This window comes from Poecilia formosa, unplaced genomic scaffold (assembly GCF_000485575.1).
Source record: "Poecilia formosa unplaced genomic scaffold, Poecilia_formosa-5.1.2 Scaffold0, whole genome shotgun sequence".
Classification (NCBI taxonomy): domain Eukaryota; kingdom Metazoa; phylum Chordata; class Actinopteri; order Cyprinodontiformes; family Poeciliidae; genus Poecilia; species Poecilia formosa.
In genome coordinates, this window is record NW_006799939.1 from 3,690,389 (window position 1) to 3,707,187 (window position 16,799).

General features: G+C 39.4%; 1 protein-coding gene and 2 long non-coding RNA genes across 3 annotated transcripts in view; 1 reads left to right on the plus strand and 2 right to left on the minus strand.

Moving 5' to 3' along the window:
- LOC107836871 (uncharacterized) overlaps positions 1-13,952 on the minus strand; it is a 19,663-nt gene extending 5,711 nt beyond the window's left edge. Inside the window, exons 1-2 of the long non-coding RNA XR_001662854.1 lie at positions 13,941-13,952; positions 9,062-9,067 (exon numbers count right to left, since the gene is read on the minus strand). This is a non-coding gene — a long non-coding RNA (uncharacterized LOC107836871). The remainder of the gene's footprint in view (positions 1-9,061; positions 9,068-13,940) is intronic.
- The window catches only part of LOC103140270 (uncharacterized), a 52,749-nt gene that overhangs the window by 22,430 nt on the left and 13,520 nt on the right, over positions 1-16,799 (minus strand). The gene's annotated exons all lie outside the window — the stretch shown is intronic.
- LOC107836878 (uncharacterized) lies at positions 14,616-16,158 on the plus strand. The gene is made up of 2 exons (XR_001662859.1): positions 14,616-14,680; positions 15,996-16,158. It is a non-coding gene; the product is annotated as an uncharacterized LOC107836878 (long non-coding RNA).

Consider the following 16,799-nt stretch of genomic DNA (forward strand, 5'->3'; position numbering starts at 1 on the left):
ACACACACACACACACACACACAGAGGCGCAAAAAGTGTGTATGCAGCGTATGCAACGCATAGGGGCGCAGCACCAGAGGGGGCGCCAAAACCCCGTCTGGAGGGGGCGACGCGCCGATTATGTTTTCCCATACAGTTCAGCGCGCCTCACGCTCCTTCACCTCTCGCACATAACGAGGTACATGTAGCGAGTTTTACACTCCACGTAGCGTCGCCTCGGGGGGGGGGACGGCGCCGATTTATGTTTTCTATCCACCTGAATGATGTGCAGTTGCGCCACTGCATCCATCCAAAATACTTTTTGGTTTTACAAAACTTTTTGGTTTTGTAAAAGTGAGGGGTCTGGTTGACCTTTAAACTTTCATTAATATCTTCAAAGCAGCACAAACATAGTTGAGTTGACTGACACCAATTTTGTCTGATTTGCAGAAGGTGGAGGGGGAGGGGGATGGTTGACCTTTGATGACCTCTGGAAACATTTATTAATGTCTTTAAAATGATAGCAGCACAAAGATTTTTGAGGCACAAATGCAGCACAAACATTTGACACCATTTTTGTCTGATTTGAAGAAAGTGGAGGGTCAGCTTCACTCAGGTCACCAGCACCCTGTGACTTTGCACGAATAAGTGGGAAAATGAGTTTCCAAATTGAAATCTGAGGAGCAAAGTGCCTGTTTATATAAGCAATAAAAAATAAAACAAAGGCTCATTGAGAGGTTCTATTAAGAATTTAGTGTCGTGTTAAGATTAATCAAAAACCATTCTAGATAAACAATCAATTCACATACGATAACAGGAAACACTCTGCCAGCAGGTGTCACCCTCGGTCAAAATAAATGACATTTTGACCAGTGAAGTAATTTTTAACACCATGTTTCTAAAGTGGTCATAGATTCATAAAGCCTTGTCTCTCCATCACTAATAAGGAGTAAAATGGCTTTTACCTTTCCTTTGAAACACTGATTACTGATTAGGGACATCAGAGAACCTGGTAAAGCCTTCAGTTATTTAAATCCTGACTACCAACTAACCTCTCTACACAGATATGGTGCTGCTTTAAATGCTTTCTAGATTGTTTTAATTGCACATTCCAACACTTACAGAAGTAGTAAGTGTTTTTTTTTTTTTTTTTTTCCCAAAATCTCTTTCTCTTTCTTACTGTTTATTCAATGTCACAAGCTGTTTTTTCTTTGTTTTTTTTAATTATGTAAAGCACCTTGAAATGCCTTGCTGCTGAAATGTGCAGCAAGGTACATTTCAGCAGCAAGGCTGAGACAAAGAAAAGAGTCCGGTGAGGCTGTGGAGTTTGTAAAAGAGGGACAGGATCAAGAGTTGGATGCGGAGGAACAGGAGGAAAGTGCCGGGTAAAGGTGCAGTATGTAGGATCGAGTTGGCGTTACGTCTTTAGGATGATATTATCCTCTTTAAGACCAAAGGATTGTGTTCCTAACCTTGGCTTTTTGCCATCTGAAAACAATCTAAAAATGATTAATTTCCCCTCATAAAATTAATGAATAGGTTTGGAGGTTGCTTGTCTTATTTTGTCTGTTATGTGATAAATCACAGACTAGATTGCTCTGTCTGTGGTGTGAAAGTCACAAGAACCTTGAGATTCCAATTACCCATTGCCGTCATAAACCTGTAGATAAAGATAATTTCTGATGCTGCTCTTTCTTCACTCCCAGCCTAGCAGCACAGCTGTAAAGAAATAGGAGGGAGGAAGTTGTTTGAATCTTCACAGCTACACCATGGATTACAACAAGCAAATGAGAAATCCTTCTACGAGGTGGAACGGCGAGAATCCCTCCATGATGCCGTCTTCTTCTCCACCACCTTACGAGGACAGCGGCTTCCCATCAGCGCAGCCACAGGTAACCATGAGCGTCCATCTCTATACCCCAGTATAATAATCCTACCTGTTTTCCCTCCCAGTGATGCAGATGAACAGATTTGAGGCAAAGGTAAGTTGGAGGAAAATAACATTAGACTTTTCTGCTTTCTTGCATTTCGCCAGATGTCTAACTGTATGAATTATATTAAACCATAAACTTACTATATTAATCATGTGTTAGAGTTAAGTGAACAATTTAAATTAATATGAGTTTTGTTTTGTTTTTGTTTGTTTTGTTTTTTTTTTCTTGTTTTCTTCATGATATGGTTTTGATAGTTCAATAAGAATGGAACCAGAACCAAGACTGTTCAGAGTAATTTTATATAAATACAAGAAACTGTAATGATGATGTTTATAAAGTGAGTATATGTGGTAACAAGAGTAGACAGCACAAGAAAACGATTTGAAGCATAATTTTGTAAACTAAAACACTGAAATCCTAAAAGACAGGTTATTTGCCTAAAGTAGTAAATTTGCAGAAACAGCTATATTGTAACTTTCTGACTTCATTCTTCATTTATGCTCTGTTTTACCTCATTTTGGAGTTGCTTTTGGATTCTGCTTCTCCCTTTACACATGCTCCCTATCCAGCTTATTATATACATCATCTACAATGTTCCTGCTATTATCCTCCCTCACCGATTTGCTGCTGTGCCTGTAGTTCAAATCTTTCGCCTCTTTCCCATCTACATATTTGTTTGTCCAGTCAGCAGGTTTTCTCTAAGCCATTAGATCCTACATTCTTACAAGCAGGACAAATTCTTTGTTTTATAACCTGCGTCAGTCCTAAAGCCCTTACCGGCATTGTTTTCTTACAGCTGTAAGTCACTGATAGCATGATAGATTATCATGTGAAGGCCAACTTTTAATGCAATCTCATAACATGTATTGAGAAGTCCACACTGCTATCAGTATTTTAGTCCCTTCAGTTTGGACTCACATAATCTGTTGTGATATATATATCAATAAAGGCAAAAATAGTATAAGTTATCTGTACTATTGCAACAGAATATCCTGCTGTGTAAAAATACAGGGTTTGTAAAAACGTTGCATTTTTTAATTAGAAAGATTTCCTTTGACCAAAAAGCTACACCTTTTTCAAAACCTCCTCCAGTATCCTTCAGAATGATTTCCTCTGCCCTGCATGGGACACAAGTTAGGATTTGTTTATCCCAAAATGAATCTAATTAAGCTTCACTGAAAATAGTCGTAATAGTTTAAGTTTAACCAGTCACCCCTCTTTCAGTGCAACTTAAGGTGTCAGCAGGCTGTCCTGTACCTGTAGAGAACAAGATGAGGGTTTGAGGCAAGTATTCTGTCCAGAAGCGTTACGGACTGAATCAGTGACAAAGGACAACTTTGGTGGAGTCCAACGCTCACCATATGCAAACGTGACTTATTGTCAGCAATGAGGGCCAAGCTCTGACATTGGTCATACAGGGACCTACAGCCCATGTCAAAAGGCCTGGTAACTGATATTCCCACGGGACTCTCCAAGGGACATGGTCAAATGCTTTCTCCAAGTCCACAAAGCACATGTAGACTGGTTGGGCGAACTCCTACGCACCTTCTAGGAGGGTGTACAGCTGGTCAGGCGACCCACGACCAGGAGGTAAGCCACACTGCTTTTCCTGAATCTGAGGTTCGACTATCTGACCGATCCTCCTCTTCAGAAACCCTGAATAGACTTTACCAGGGAGGCTTAAGAATGTGATCCCTCTGTAGTTGAAACACATTCTGCGGTCTCCTTTTGTGCATAGGAGGACCACCACCCCAGTCTGCCAATCCAGGAGAACTGCTCCCCAGTGTCTATGAAAAATTGTAGAGTCATGTAAGCCACCACAACCCCACAATATCCAGGGTCTTAAGAAACTCTGGGCAAATCTCATCCATCCAGGGAGCCTTACCACCGACCTCAGCACCAGAGATTGGAGAGTCTGACCCAAAGTCTCTAGGCTTTGCTTTCTAAATGCAAGACATGCTGGTGGAACTGAGGATGTCTTCGACGTATTCTGCCCACCGACCCACGACATCTTAAGATGAGGTCAGCAGCATACCATCCCCACTATAAACAGTGTTGGTGCTGTACTGCATTCCTCTCCTGTGACACTGGATGGTGCAATCACCTCAAAGCCGTATGAAACACATTCTGCAGCCATGGAAAGGCCATGCTCTCCATGGCCTTTCCAAACTGTTGTCTCACAGTAGTGTCTGAAAACACAATGTACCTTTATGTCTCAGTAACGCACCCAAGCTGAGGTTTTGGCGTTATGAGTGATATAGTATCTGGACACACAAAAGGATCTTTTGTAATGATCGGGTCACAAGACAAAATATATCAAGTTTCAAAAAGACGCTTATCTATGGATTCAGTCTTCCTGAAAGCAAAATAAATATTTCAGAGGGACAAGGAGACAATACCGCCCAGGATCCAAACAAGACATCAATGTGGAACATGTGAATGTCATAATATGTTTATGTTGAAAAATATGTTTTGTGCAGTGCCTTATAAAGAGGAATGCTGTCCTGAGATCTTGTGGGGACTTTATTGGCTTTGTTCTTCTGACTGGTCTCAAATTTTTTGACTAACTCTGTCAATTTTGACTAACATTAATCTCTAAATTTTGGGCTTACTTAATCATGTATTTCTTATTTAAGTCTGTCTTACAGAGTCTTCACTTATGCATCCCACAGATGCATACATGTTGTTTTTCTATCTCTGTTTCCAGGTGAAGAATTATCTCAAAAAGAGGTTAAGGTGTATTTCGTGTTGGTATTTTTCAGGGCTATGGATCTACACAACATGGCTCAAGTTTTGACCAGCAGCCCAACCAGCCGCCTTATGGGGGACCTTTTCAGCCCCAGCAGCCATTCAGGCAGTCATTTCAGCAGCCTAACCGGCAGCCTTATGGGATGTCTAACAAGNCAAGTTGGACTGTGGCGGCGTTATCCGCCCTAATTGGAGCGGTGTTTGGGGTGTGGCATCGGCGCGCCCGTTTCATCTCCCGCTGTGGCAGGGCCACGCCTGGTCTTAATGTTTTAACTTGTGTTGTCTGACTTTTATTTTTTTACTTTTGTTAACAGCCCTTTTGTTTATTTAGTCGGGCTGATATTGTTATATTGGTTAATTGTTTGGTTTTTTTGTTTGCAGTTGCTGAGGTCCAGTGGCGGTGTTGGTGTGGTGACGGTGTCTTCCTCGTCTGTGTGCTGTGATTTTGGAGTTTGGCTTGTCTCACTGCGTCTGGTGTTAAGGTTTTTTTTGATTTGCTGTGTTTGGTGGATGTCGTCCCCATAGCGCCCCCTCCGGCCGGTAACCTCAACTGCTGCAGTTCTTTTATTTTCTTTGATTTCTTTAGTTTAATTTTTAAAAAGAAACTGGTTTTAAAAACATTTTTCAAAAGAATTTAATAAACGTTTTTTTATAATTTTGAAATGGTTTCAGATGTTTTAATCTATGCATGACTGAACCTGTGTGCCTTAAACAAGAGGTAATATTCTCTGGGTGAAATTCCCAGGGTGGCGTTGTTGAGCAATTTACTAAAATTAAACTTCCACAAAATCTGAATTTCCATCTAGTGTCGCCACAAACGCAAATACGGGGGTGTTCAGTGCAAATATGGATGTGTGCTTTTTGGTCTGGGAGGGGTAACATTTCATGTTTACTGCTAAAAACAATTTTAAAAAACACAATAACAGTAACTGACAGGGCCCTGATTTTCTTTCTATTTCTGTAAAAAATAGAAAATCAGAAAATAGAAAGGGCCCTTAGAATTGTCATCACTTTCCCCCCTATACCGCGACCCTGGGCGTCAGAGTGATTCACACACAGGTCAGCCAAAGAACTTGTGGTTTCTGTGGTATCTTTTTTTTATTACCTGTAAATTGTGTGTGAACAACTGGCAGTAAAGTAAATAGCTCTATATAGATAAAGACAACTGATCTTTGATCTACCGCTCTTGGCGCATGATGACGCTGACACTCTGCCTGCGTTTTACAGGACGTTTGGGAAATGGGTGGGGGAACTAAAAGATGAACGAGGGTGACCTTTTCAGACACCAACTCTGAACCTTGTAGCTGAAGACAAATATATCCTCAACAATTCACAAGGTGTTTCACAATGATTTATGGGTGACTTATGACTAAATATATCGTATTTTTCTGACTATAAGCCGCTACTTTTTTCCCCACGCTTTGAACCATGTGGCTTATAGTCCAGTGCGGCTTTTCTGTGAATTTTTCTTCAACCACCAGGGGGCTCTTTAGCAGGAAGTCAAAATTGGAAATCAAAGAACGCTTCGATTTTTATTTAGGACAAGCAGATGCTAGCAGCAGGCACGACGGAGAAATGTTTTCAAACTCACACCCCTTCATCATGGAAACTATTCAAAGGAAAAGATGCCTCTTTTAAGTTGGAGACTGTCGATCTGGCAGTACAGGAGGGAAATGGAGCCGCTGCACGTAAACTCGGCGTGAACGAATCCATGGTTTGGTGTTGGAGATGCAGGGCCCTTCGCTGTGTCCTTGTGAAAACCGAGAGCGGCGGAGATACCAGCGGCTTATATATGTACCTTTACGGTTTCTTTTTAAAAAAGATGTAGGAGCGGCTTACAGTAAAATGCGCTGTATAGTCCAGAAAATGCGATAGCCTTCTGGTCTGGTTGGTTTGAATTTGTTTCAGCATAGATGGCACATTTATGGGGATTTTGTTTGGATCATTGTTGTGTGAGAGAATGGACATCAGATGTAATTACACCCCCTCCCTTTTCTGTTTGTTTATTTGCTTCCATTTTTCTTATCCTGGCAGTGTGAGAGAATGGACATCAGATGTAATTACACCCCCTCCCTTTTCTGTTTGTTTATTTGCTTCCATTTTTCTTATCCTGGCAGTGCTCTTAAGCTCCACTTNAAGTCCAGTCAGAATCCTTATGAGATGGCTAACCAGGAGCCTGACCAGCCGCCTTATGGGGGACCTTTTCAGCCCCAGCAGCCATTCAGGCAGTCTTTTCAGCAGCCTAACCGGCAGCCTTATGGGATGTCTAACCAGGAGCCTAACCAACCGCCTTATGGGGAGCCTTTTCAGCCCCAGCAGCCATTCAGGCAGTCTTTTCAGCAGCCTAACCGGCAGCCTTATGGGATGTCTAACAAGAATCCTTATGGGATGTCTAACAAGCAACTAAATCAGCAGCCTTATGAGATGTCTAACCAGGAGCCCAACCAACCACCTTATGGGGAGCCCCAGCAGCCATTCAGGCAGTCTTTTCAGCAGCCTAACCAGCAGCCTTACAGGATGTCTAACCAGCAGCCTAACCAGCAGCCTTATGAGATGTCAAACCAGCAATCCAACCAGCAACCTTATGGGAGGTCGAATCAGCAACCCAACCAGCAGCCTTATGGGAGGTCGAACCAGCAACCCAACCAGCAGCCTTATGGTATGTCCAACCAGCAGCCCAACCAGCAGCCTTACGGGATGTCAAACCAGCAGCCCAACCAGCAGCCTTACGGGATGTCTAACAAGCAGCCTGATCAGCAGCAGCCTTTATCCAGGGAGGAAGAGCAACCAGAAGAGCCAGGCATCTTCACTGTGGAGCCAGTAGTGCAGAATCAAAAATCAGGCCCTGTTAATGACTACTTTGGCTACTCCATCTTCACCATGGTTTGCTGCTGCCTGCCAATGGGAATCGTTGCCCTTCTTAACGCCAATGCAGTAAGTATATCTATCTCATACTTGGTCTACATTCTTCTTTTACATTAGAGTTTCACTCACAAGTCAGTCAGCTGAAGAACCTGTGGTATCTGTGGAACAACTTTCTCAGCAGCAATTGAGATAGAAACTTGAACACAGTCAGGTTTTCCGACACTTTAATTATCCCAGACACAAGTCAGAACTGGTTTTGGAAGTGCTAAAGCAAGATGACAACCTTCAATGACTTTCCCAAAGCTCATATCTCAACTACCTCCAGGACCATGTCCTGAAATGCCTAGGCTATGAACTCAACAAATGTAAATGAGCTCAACAACTCTCTGAATTAATTAATTCATCCTGAGTATGAGTGATTGTAAACCTCTTAGCATCTTAACACGTGAACACGAAACGTGAAACATTTTGGTGTAACATTACAAGTGATAAAATAAAAGTATTTAGACGTTTTTTATACCCTCATTAAGCATTCTTCTTTTGAGCTTGGGCTTATCTTTTTTATTGCTTATCTGCTGACTGTGTGAGAGCTGCTGGTTGTAAAGTAAATTTCTTCCCACAGATAATGACGAGTGATCCTTGATCCCCCTTTCTTTACACGTGGTTAACCATTTTGGGCACCAATCTTGCATCTTCAGCTGTTAAAGACAAATATGTTTCTCAACAATTCACAATGATTGATGGGTGACTACAGACTAAATATAGCCTTCTGGTCTGGTTGGTTTGAATTTGCATCTGCATAGATGGCACATTTATTGGGACTTTTAGGTCTTGACCATTATTGGTTTGTCAATTAATCAGTTTGAATTTTCTTAAAGCCAAGGTGATGTTGAACTTCTGGCTATTGCATAACATTCATTTGACTGAGTTGGTTGCTTTTTATTTATTGGTAGGGATTTTCTACGGGGCCAATCAGCGAACAGAGAGAGAAGTCAGACACGATGAGATCAATTTTATTCACTGTTTTAGAATTGTAGTTTTCCTGTAGTTTTGGCAACGGGAGCGGAAGTGGACTAAGCTGTTCAGTCCAAGTCGGTCACGCTTCCAAAGACTGAATTAACATTAAGAGCCGCCTCGTTCGGCTCGGCTCTTCTCTCTTTGCAGTGAAGGAAATATTTTTTTAGCGCCGAACTGGTGCATTGCCTAAGTCATGGACCAGCACTAGATTGGATAGAACTTCAACACAGTCAATGTTTCTCAGTAGTTGAGAGCCCAAAGCCTTTGAACGGAGCAAATAGCATCGGACAAGGGGTTGGTTTTTACAATCTTGGTGAAATAAAAAAGCATGAACTCACAAGTTTATTGTGCATTGAAGAGTTACTGGTAGTTGTAAAGTCACTGAAGCGGGGCATTTAATTTACCTTTGTGTTTTGTTTTTTTTAAGTCTTCTCTAATGTGCCGTAGAACTATGAAATATTTATCACTTGAGTAACATGTTGAAGTTTACGCCTATAAATTGATCAAACCTTGATCACAAAGCTCTAATTTGGTGAAGACCAGACTATAGCTTCACTTACCAGTGGTTTAGATGGTGACAAGTCATTGAGCACATTTGTTCACAAGAAAGTGAAGTTAACTGAGGTAATGTAGAACGACATCAAAATAGTCCTGAGGATTAAGAATTAAATAAAAATGATAGGCTTTTTTTTTGGTCAGGGTTTGCTAAGATACAAATCCAATTAAGCTCAGAGAATTTGGAAAAATTAAAATGAATAAATAAATAAAATACTTTTAGTCAAATCGATGGCATTCTATTTGACTATTGTATGATTTCTTAAAGAAAATCTTTGTGCTGAATTTTATTAAGGGATGTAAAAGTAAATGGGAAAATTAAAAATAAAAAACGTCCCACAGTTCATATTTTCTGAAATCTGTTTGTCTTTGTCACACGTTTGACCCTCTTTGTGCTGCTCCAGCGCACACAGACCCAACAAAATACATTGTAGTTAATGGTTTTAATGTTAATTGATGTAGATTCTTTTACAAGACACATACATATTTCTTGGGAAATATTAAAAGCCTGCGTATCATTAATGAACATATGTTGTACCCTAATGGGCATATGGGATGTGATGTCTACAGGAAATATGATTCAATCTTTCCTAATCAGAGGACAAAGTTCTGACAGGTGAGTTGTAAAGTAAGGAATTGTTTTCCGTAATCCAGATAGCCAGAACCATAAAATACTCAGGTCTTCTTTTGGACAGGGCCCAAGCCTCATCATGCCCAGGTCCTCAGCAACAAAAGGTTCTAGATAGCAGATGTAACCATGTCTTGTTTTGTTTTCTTTGCTTTCTCTGACCCTCAGACTCGTAAAGCCAATGCCAGCGGTGACTGGGAGAAAGCAAAAAAGACCAGCAGGCGGGCCCGGATAATGAGCCACGGGGCTCTTGGAATTGGAATTGGAACTTATATCTTAGTCGTTATAGCTGTTATTGTAGTATTTGTAGTGTTTAAGTAAAATTCCTGACAAGTGAGTTCATCTCACTCTTTTTTCTCTCTTTTGTCAGTCTGAATCAAGTGCTGAGACAATCGGAAGACACCTAGCCGTGTGTCATCAAAATCTGTCTGCTGCTAAAAGTTATCCATCTCACTGATTTATTAATTTAATCCGTTTGTCTCAACATGCTTCGAATTTTTGTCTCCACAGTCAGTCACAATCGTTCCTCTATTTTCATTCTCATCAGAAGTATGCAGTTATTTTTTTTTATTATTTTATCGTTATTTTAGCCAAAGTAGCATCTATGAAAAACCTTTTGTGACTCAAATGGAATGCAATAATATGTTAAGTACATTTCTCATAAAAAAAGAAAATTCTTTCAGTCACTTAATAATAACCTCTTAGCTCTGTGTAAAATTCTTCTCAGACAATGAGTATGATCATTTGCATTTCTCTTAATAGACTTTGAGTGTTAATTTAATATTACATATTCTATGTACACTCTTAAATGATTAAATGTTTACAAGTATGAAAAAAATAAACAAAACAAAACAAACTTAATTCTGTGATTACTTGGCCTGTGTCAGTTTGTAAGTTAAAAACATCCATCCATCCATCCATCCATCCATCCATCCATCCATCCTCAGATTCTCCTTTTTTTTCATAGTTCCATATTTAGGATCTAATCACTGTAGGAACTGTTACACATCCATTTTCGGACTCTGTACATTTTACGTATCAAAGTTTGCTAACGGAGGTGAAGCATTCATCAGTCGAAGAGGTAGTGGCCCCCTCTGTTGGACACATTTGAAAGTGCTCAGCTTTACAAACTAGTGACGACTCACCAGTGAACCAACCAATTTAAATCTCTTGCTAAAATACAGTCAAGAGTCATCAAATAAATTAAGTTGAACTACAATAAGTGGACTTCTCATCAGTCCCGAAGACTGAGATCTCTCAGAGTGAACAGTAGCGGCTGAAAACCAAAAGGCCTTGAAGTCTAGTGTTGCTGGATAACGGCAAGTTTTGTTTTCCTGTCAATGAACTCTCTTCACCCACCCACCTGCTGGTTCCAGAAACAACAATAGAGAAGATAAAGCTGAACAAAGCTATACATTAAAAAGCGGACCCAAACAAGGACTAAATGACTTTAGGGAAATTAAATAAATTCACCTATCCATCCATCTATCCGTTATCTAACACACTCATCCTTCCAAGGACGAGTGATAAGTCTTTCTGCATGTCTCCTCCATGCAGAAAAACCTCAGGCTGGGACATTTGCCCACTCTATTGCACAACCGACTGACTGCTTGACCGACTGTAATCGAACAGAAATCTAAAGCAGTTTCAAAAATAAAAACAGATTTCAACTTCAACTAAGCAGTTTTGGCGCAGTACTAATTTGATTTCAGATCAGCAAGTAGGTGGATCCGACTCCTGATTTAAACCGTCCATTTATTTCATTCTTGAGAAACTTTTTTTTGGTTCATGTTTAAGATTCTCAAACTGGTATGTGGTGCATAAACACCCACCATCCCTGATCACTAGAGACGAGAGGTGAAACTTTTTGTGCAGTTGGTGGGAATTTTCTTAGCATTTTCTCTGCAATTTTGTGTATTCACAGCATCAAACACCCGTTTCATTAGTTGTGGTGTTTGGTGGAAGAGGGCACGCTTAGAAATCTTTGAGAGTTAGTTTAAAGACTTCTGACTGTTGGATCACTTTTGGTGTTTCTGGCAACAATTTTAAACGGAAAAAGTTTCTGGCAATAAACGTTCAGGTTCAATGCTCCAATATGCTCAATGTGGCTCCAAATGTTAGAACATACACACACGCTTCTCTCTCAAATATTTTCACTCTGCACCTGACATCAAAATCACCACTTCTCAATACTTTCTGGATGTTGAGAAGTTTGTAAGAAATGAAAGTCAAAGACCAGTCACTGGAGAAAAGGGAAAAAAAAAAACTCAACCTCAAAATCAATATCAAAATAACGCATATTATTAAGATGTTTATTTTGATAGAGACCAAATGAAAAGAAGTAACATATCCTCCACTCATACATACAATCTTAAAGCCGCTCTTATTGACCAATCAGGGAAAACCACTCATTATACTGCTGTGTTTTTGTGAGGCCAGCCATGACAGGAGCTCTGTCATCTCTATTGCCCATCATCATCATCATCGTAAACCTGAAGATAAAGATAATTTCGGATGCCTCACTTCAACATTCAACAAGACAGCTGTGTAGAACCAGGAGGGAGAAAGTTGCATAACTCTTTACAGCTGCATCATGGATCACAGCAAGCAGATGAGAAGTCCTTCAGCGAGATGGAGCGCTGGGAATCCCTCCACGAACCAGCCCTCCGCTCCTCCGCCTTCCCAGGACAGATCTTTTCCCTTGTCTTCAACAGAGCCACAGGTGACCATCAGCATCCAGCAACACTCCTCGATCTAGTAATACTGTTCTAATTTGTTTCTGTGTCCTGAATCTGGATTTACATTCATTTGGTTTAATGGAAAACATGTCTTATTTGACCTCTGCTTAACAAAGCATTTAACAGCCAGTTTTATACTATAAATTATATATATATACTGTGTAAACTGGTGTTTGAGCGAAGCAAACATGAAGCTTCAACTTTTTTGCTCTTTCTTTTTTTTTTTTTTTTGCATGACATAGCCTCTGTATTTCATTAAGAACTGAACCAGAGCAGAGGAGGCTGCACTTTGGACCGGCCAGAGTAAATTTAGCCTCTATCGATAATTACAGGAAGACATGATGGACATGTGGGAATAAGATTAGGAATCACTTTACACATAAAATTATAAACTGAAATACTGAAATCCTAAATGAATATCTGCTTAGCCTAGAAATTCAATAGTTTCCTGTCTACTCAACATCGTGTCAGACTGTCCCAGAGCAGCTGTGGCTACTATGCAGTAGCTTGTGTGAATAAACAGGTGAGTGACTGAATCTGATGTGAAACATTTGGGGTGTTCTGGACTTTAAAAGTTTTTGATTCAACATAGTTTTATCCTCTAATCTCTGAGCCTCAACATTCACTTCCCCCAAAAAGCCAAATGCAACCACAGCTCTCTGTTCTGTCTTTTTCTTCACGGCTGCTTTAGTTACCGGTGCAATTTTCTCACAGCTGAAAGTCGTCGATCAGATCTCAGAGTATTATGTAAAAGTCAACCTTCATTGTAACGTCGTCATCTGCCTCTCTTACGGGTTTATGTCTCTTCAGTCTAAATTTAAAGCCCAGTTTTAAAAAGGTTTTATTGCACTGCATAAAGTTTGGGTCTGGAGTCGAACAGGCTGCTGCAAAACATTTACTCTTTTTCTAATTATTTTATGGCCAATCTGCTGTCCTCCAGTTCAAACCAATTTCAACAACTCACTGATCAAATTGTGAGTAAACCATGCGGGCTTCAGGTAGTGTATAGGATTACAATAATAGAAAACAAAGAAAACTGGTAAAACACATAGAATAACTGGGGCTCACACATTATGCTGTGAAATTAATTTAAATAAATATCTTTTAAAATGATCTGTGCTCTCCCAGCGGACTGTCGTGTTATGTAATAATGTAGATACCTCTTTGTTCAGTAAAAAATTCTCCTTTTTTTAAATCGGACAGATTTCACTTATGTTTGTTGCTTTCACTTTACAATTTTCAACTTATGCTTTTGCGTGAATTCGATTTTCAATTTCTTCTTTGTTGAAAATAATTACATTGTTTGCTCTGCTAGTAGTGGCAGTGTTGTTTCATAAATATCCAGAAGTCTTGCATTAAAAACCATTAGCATCTCACATGCATACATAGAGTAGAAACCAGATATTTACAAACATCGGATAAAAATACACATACACATTTTTTAAAATCATTGCCTGAAGTCAAATCAGAAAAAACATTTCTTGTTTTATCTTAGATAGAATTACCAAAATTATTTCTATTTGCTAGACGCCAAAAAAAAAAAAAACTTACCAACAATATTTTTTAGAGATTTATTTTATTATTATTATTATCATTATTATTATTATTATTATTATTATTATTATTATTATTTTGTAACTTTTCTTGAATTCTAAAGTTTGCTCAGTATCAGAGAAATCTGGCTTTTAAAATGTATGACTTGGGTCAAACCTTTTTGGGTTTCCTTCCAAAAAGCTTTTCACGGTAGTTTGTAGGAGTTTCTGGCCAGTTCCTCCTGACAGGACCGCTGGAAGCGAGTCCAGTTTGTAGACCGCCTCAGATTTCAGATCTTCCGCCATTGACATAATCACTGAAATGAACGAGCAACGTTAACAGGTTATTTTTTTGGCCTCTGATTCTTGGTGGAGAACAACAGAGGAAAAGCTTAAGGTGCATTTCATGTTGGTTTTCTTCAGGGTTACGGCCTTTCGCAGCCTCACTGGGGGCCTTTACAGGCCCCCAACCAGCAGCCTTTTGGGTCGCCTTTTCAGCATCCCAACCAGCAGCCTTTCTCCATGGGTCAGCCGCAGCCAGGACAGCCAGGCGTCTTCATCGTGCAGCCAATACTGCAGAATCATCAAGCGGGCCCCATTAACGATTACTTTTGCTACTCTATCTTCACCATGCTCTTCTGCTGCCTGCCACTGGGAATTGCTGCCCTTGTCAGCTCTATTGCAGTAAGTATATCTTGTTCATATCTTGTCAACATTGTTGTCATGCATCAGAGTGTTTGACCCACACACAGATCAGTTGAAGCTAATGCGTGGTATCTGTGGTACAAATACATTTTCAACAATAGTTGAGGTAAAAAAAAAAAAAAAAATTGTGTAATTTGAAGTCAAATATAAATAATACAAAAAAGTTATTGAAATTTTGAAAAGCTTTGCATTCATATTTATTTATTTGGACACATTATTACCTATAATTCTAATATTATTATACTATAGGTAAATATTAAGGGTTTATATAAACAAGACAGATAAATATAAATTAGAATCATCTTGGAAATAGAACAAATCATTCTATGAGTTTTAAAGTTGCTCTGAAGTCTCCTCTGTTCTATTCACAGTGATTATTTTACTTCAGGTATGCTTCGTTTATTGGAATTGGCTATTTCTATTGCTTACCCATAGATTGTGTGTGGACAGATGGCTATAAAGTAAATTGCTCAACATGGAGAATGACGACCAATCTCAGATCCGCCTTTCTTAGCGCATGATGACGCTGACGCGCTACCTGCGTTTTACGGGATGTTTGGGAAATGGGCGAGGGAACTAAAAGATGAAAGGGGTTGACCTTTTGAGACACCAACTCTGAACCTTGTAGCTGTTGAAGACAAATATGATCCTCAACAATTTACAAGGCGTTTTACAATGATTGATGGGTGACTACGCTCTAAATATAGCCTTCTGGTCTGGTTGGTTTGAATTTGTTTCAGCACAGATGCTTTGATGGTGTCCAAACTTCTGGCTCAAAGCTAAATAACATTCACTTCACTCTGAGTTGGCTGATTTTTTATCTTTATTAATTTGTCGACTCTCTGGTCTTGGTGAAAAAAAAAAAAAAAGAACACAGGTTTAATGTGCTTTTTTTGTTCATTGTAGAGTTACTGGTAGTTGTAGACTTACTGCAGAAGGGCGTTTTATTTGTCTATGTGGTTGTTTTTTTTTTAATTATTATAATGTGCTGTAGAACCAAGAAATTTACCACATGCTGAAGGTTACACCAATATAATGCTCAAACCTGGATTATCTAGCTAACTTGCTGAAGGCCACACAGAAGTTTATTTTATCAGTTTTCAGACTTGTCACAAATCATTGCGCACAGCATTTGCACACCAGGCAGTTAAATTGGCTAAACTGAGACAGGAAACATAGAAAAAGGTCTCCTAATTGGAGTTTTATTATAGCCATTAAGCGAGCATGTTAAGATGCAAGTGTTTGTGCAGGATTTTATTTAGGATCTGCTCTCTTTGTTTTCTCTGACCCTCAGACTCGTAACGCCATTGCCAGACGTGACTGGCAATGGCGTCAGAGCAGCAGACGGGCCCTCATGCTGAACCACATCGCTCTGGGAATGGGGATTTCATTTATTGCCATCATCAATGTTGTGATTGTTATTATGTACATAATATAGTAAACTCACATTTTTGTCATCAGTCATCCATCTGACTGACTAGAGATTTATCCTCTTGTTAATTTATTCAGTTTGTCTTGACATGTTTCTGATTTCAGGCTCCACAGTCGATCACAATTTCAGACCTCTTTTTTTTTTCATTTTCGTCAGAATTAGACACAGTTATTATTTTATCAGTGTTGTTTCAGCCTAAGAGCAGATATACATACAAACACCTTTTGTCCATAAAAGACAGTCTATTCAATAAAGAGATATGACCTGTTTAGTTCTGTGTAAACTCTTAACAGAAGGTCTCAGCATGCTGTTGCCAATAACTTATCAATATGTATTTATTAATAAGTGTAATCATTTTCATTTCTCAACTTTTAAGAAGCAAAGATAATGAAGATGTTTTATTGTTTATGCGCGTCAATTTAACTTTACACATTTTAGTCACAGATGTAAACAATTGAATACTTAGGATGAATGGAAAAATAAAAACAATAAACCAAATTCTCAGCAAATTCTGTGTTTTCTTGGTTTGAATCAGTTTGTAAGTCAAAGACCTGGATCAATATGATAAAGTGTATTTCCCATTTAATTCAGGCTCCAGCTGGAAAGACGCATACATTACATAATGTAATGAAGAAAACACAACTTTTAAAATTAGAATATTACACC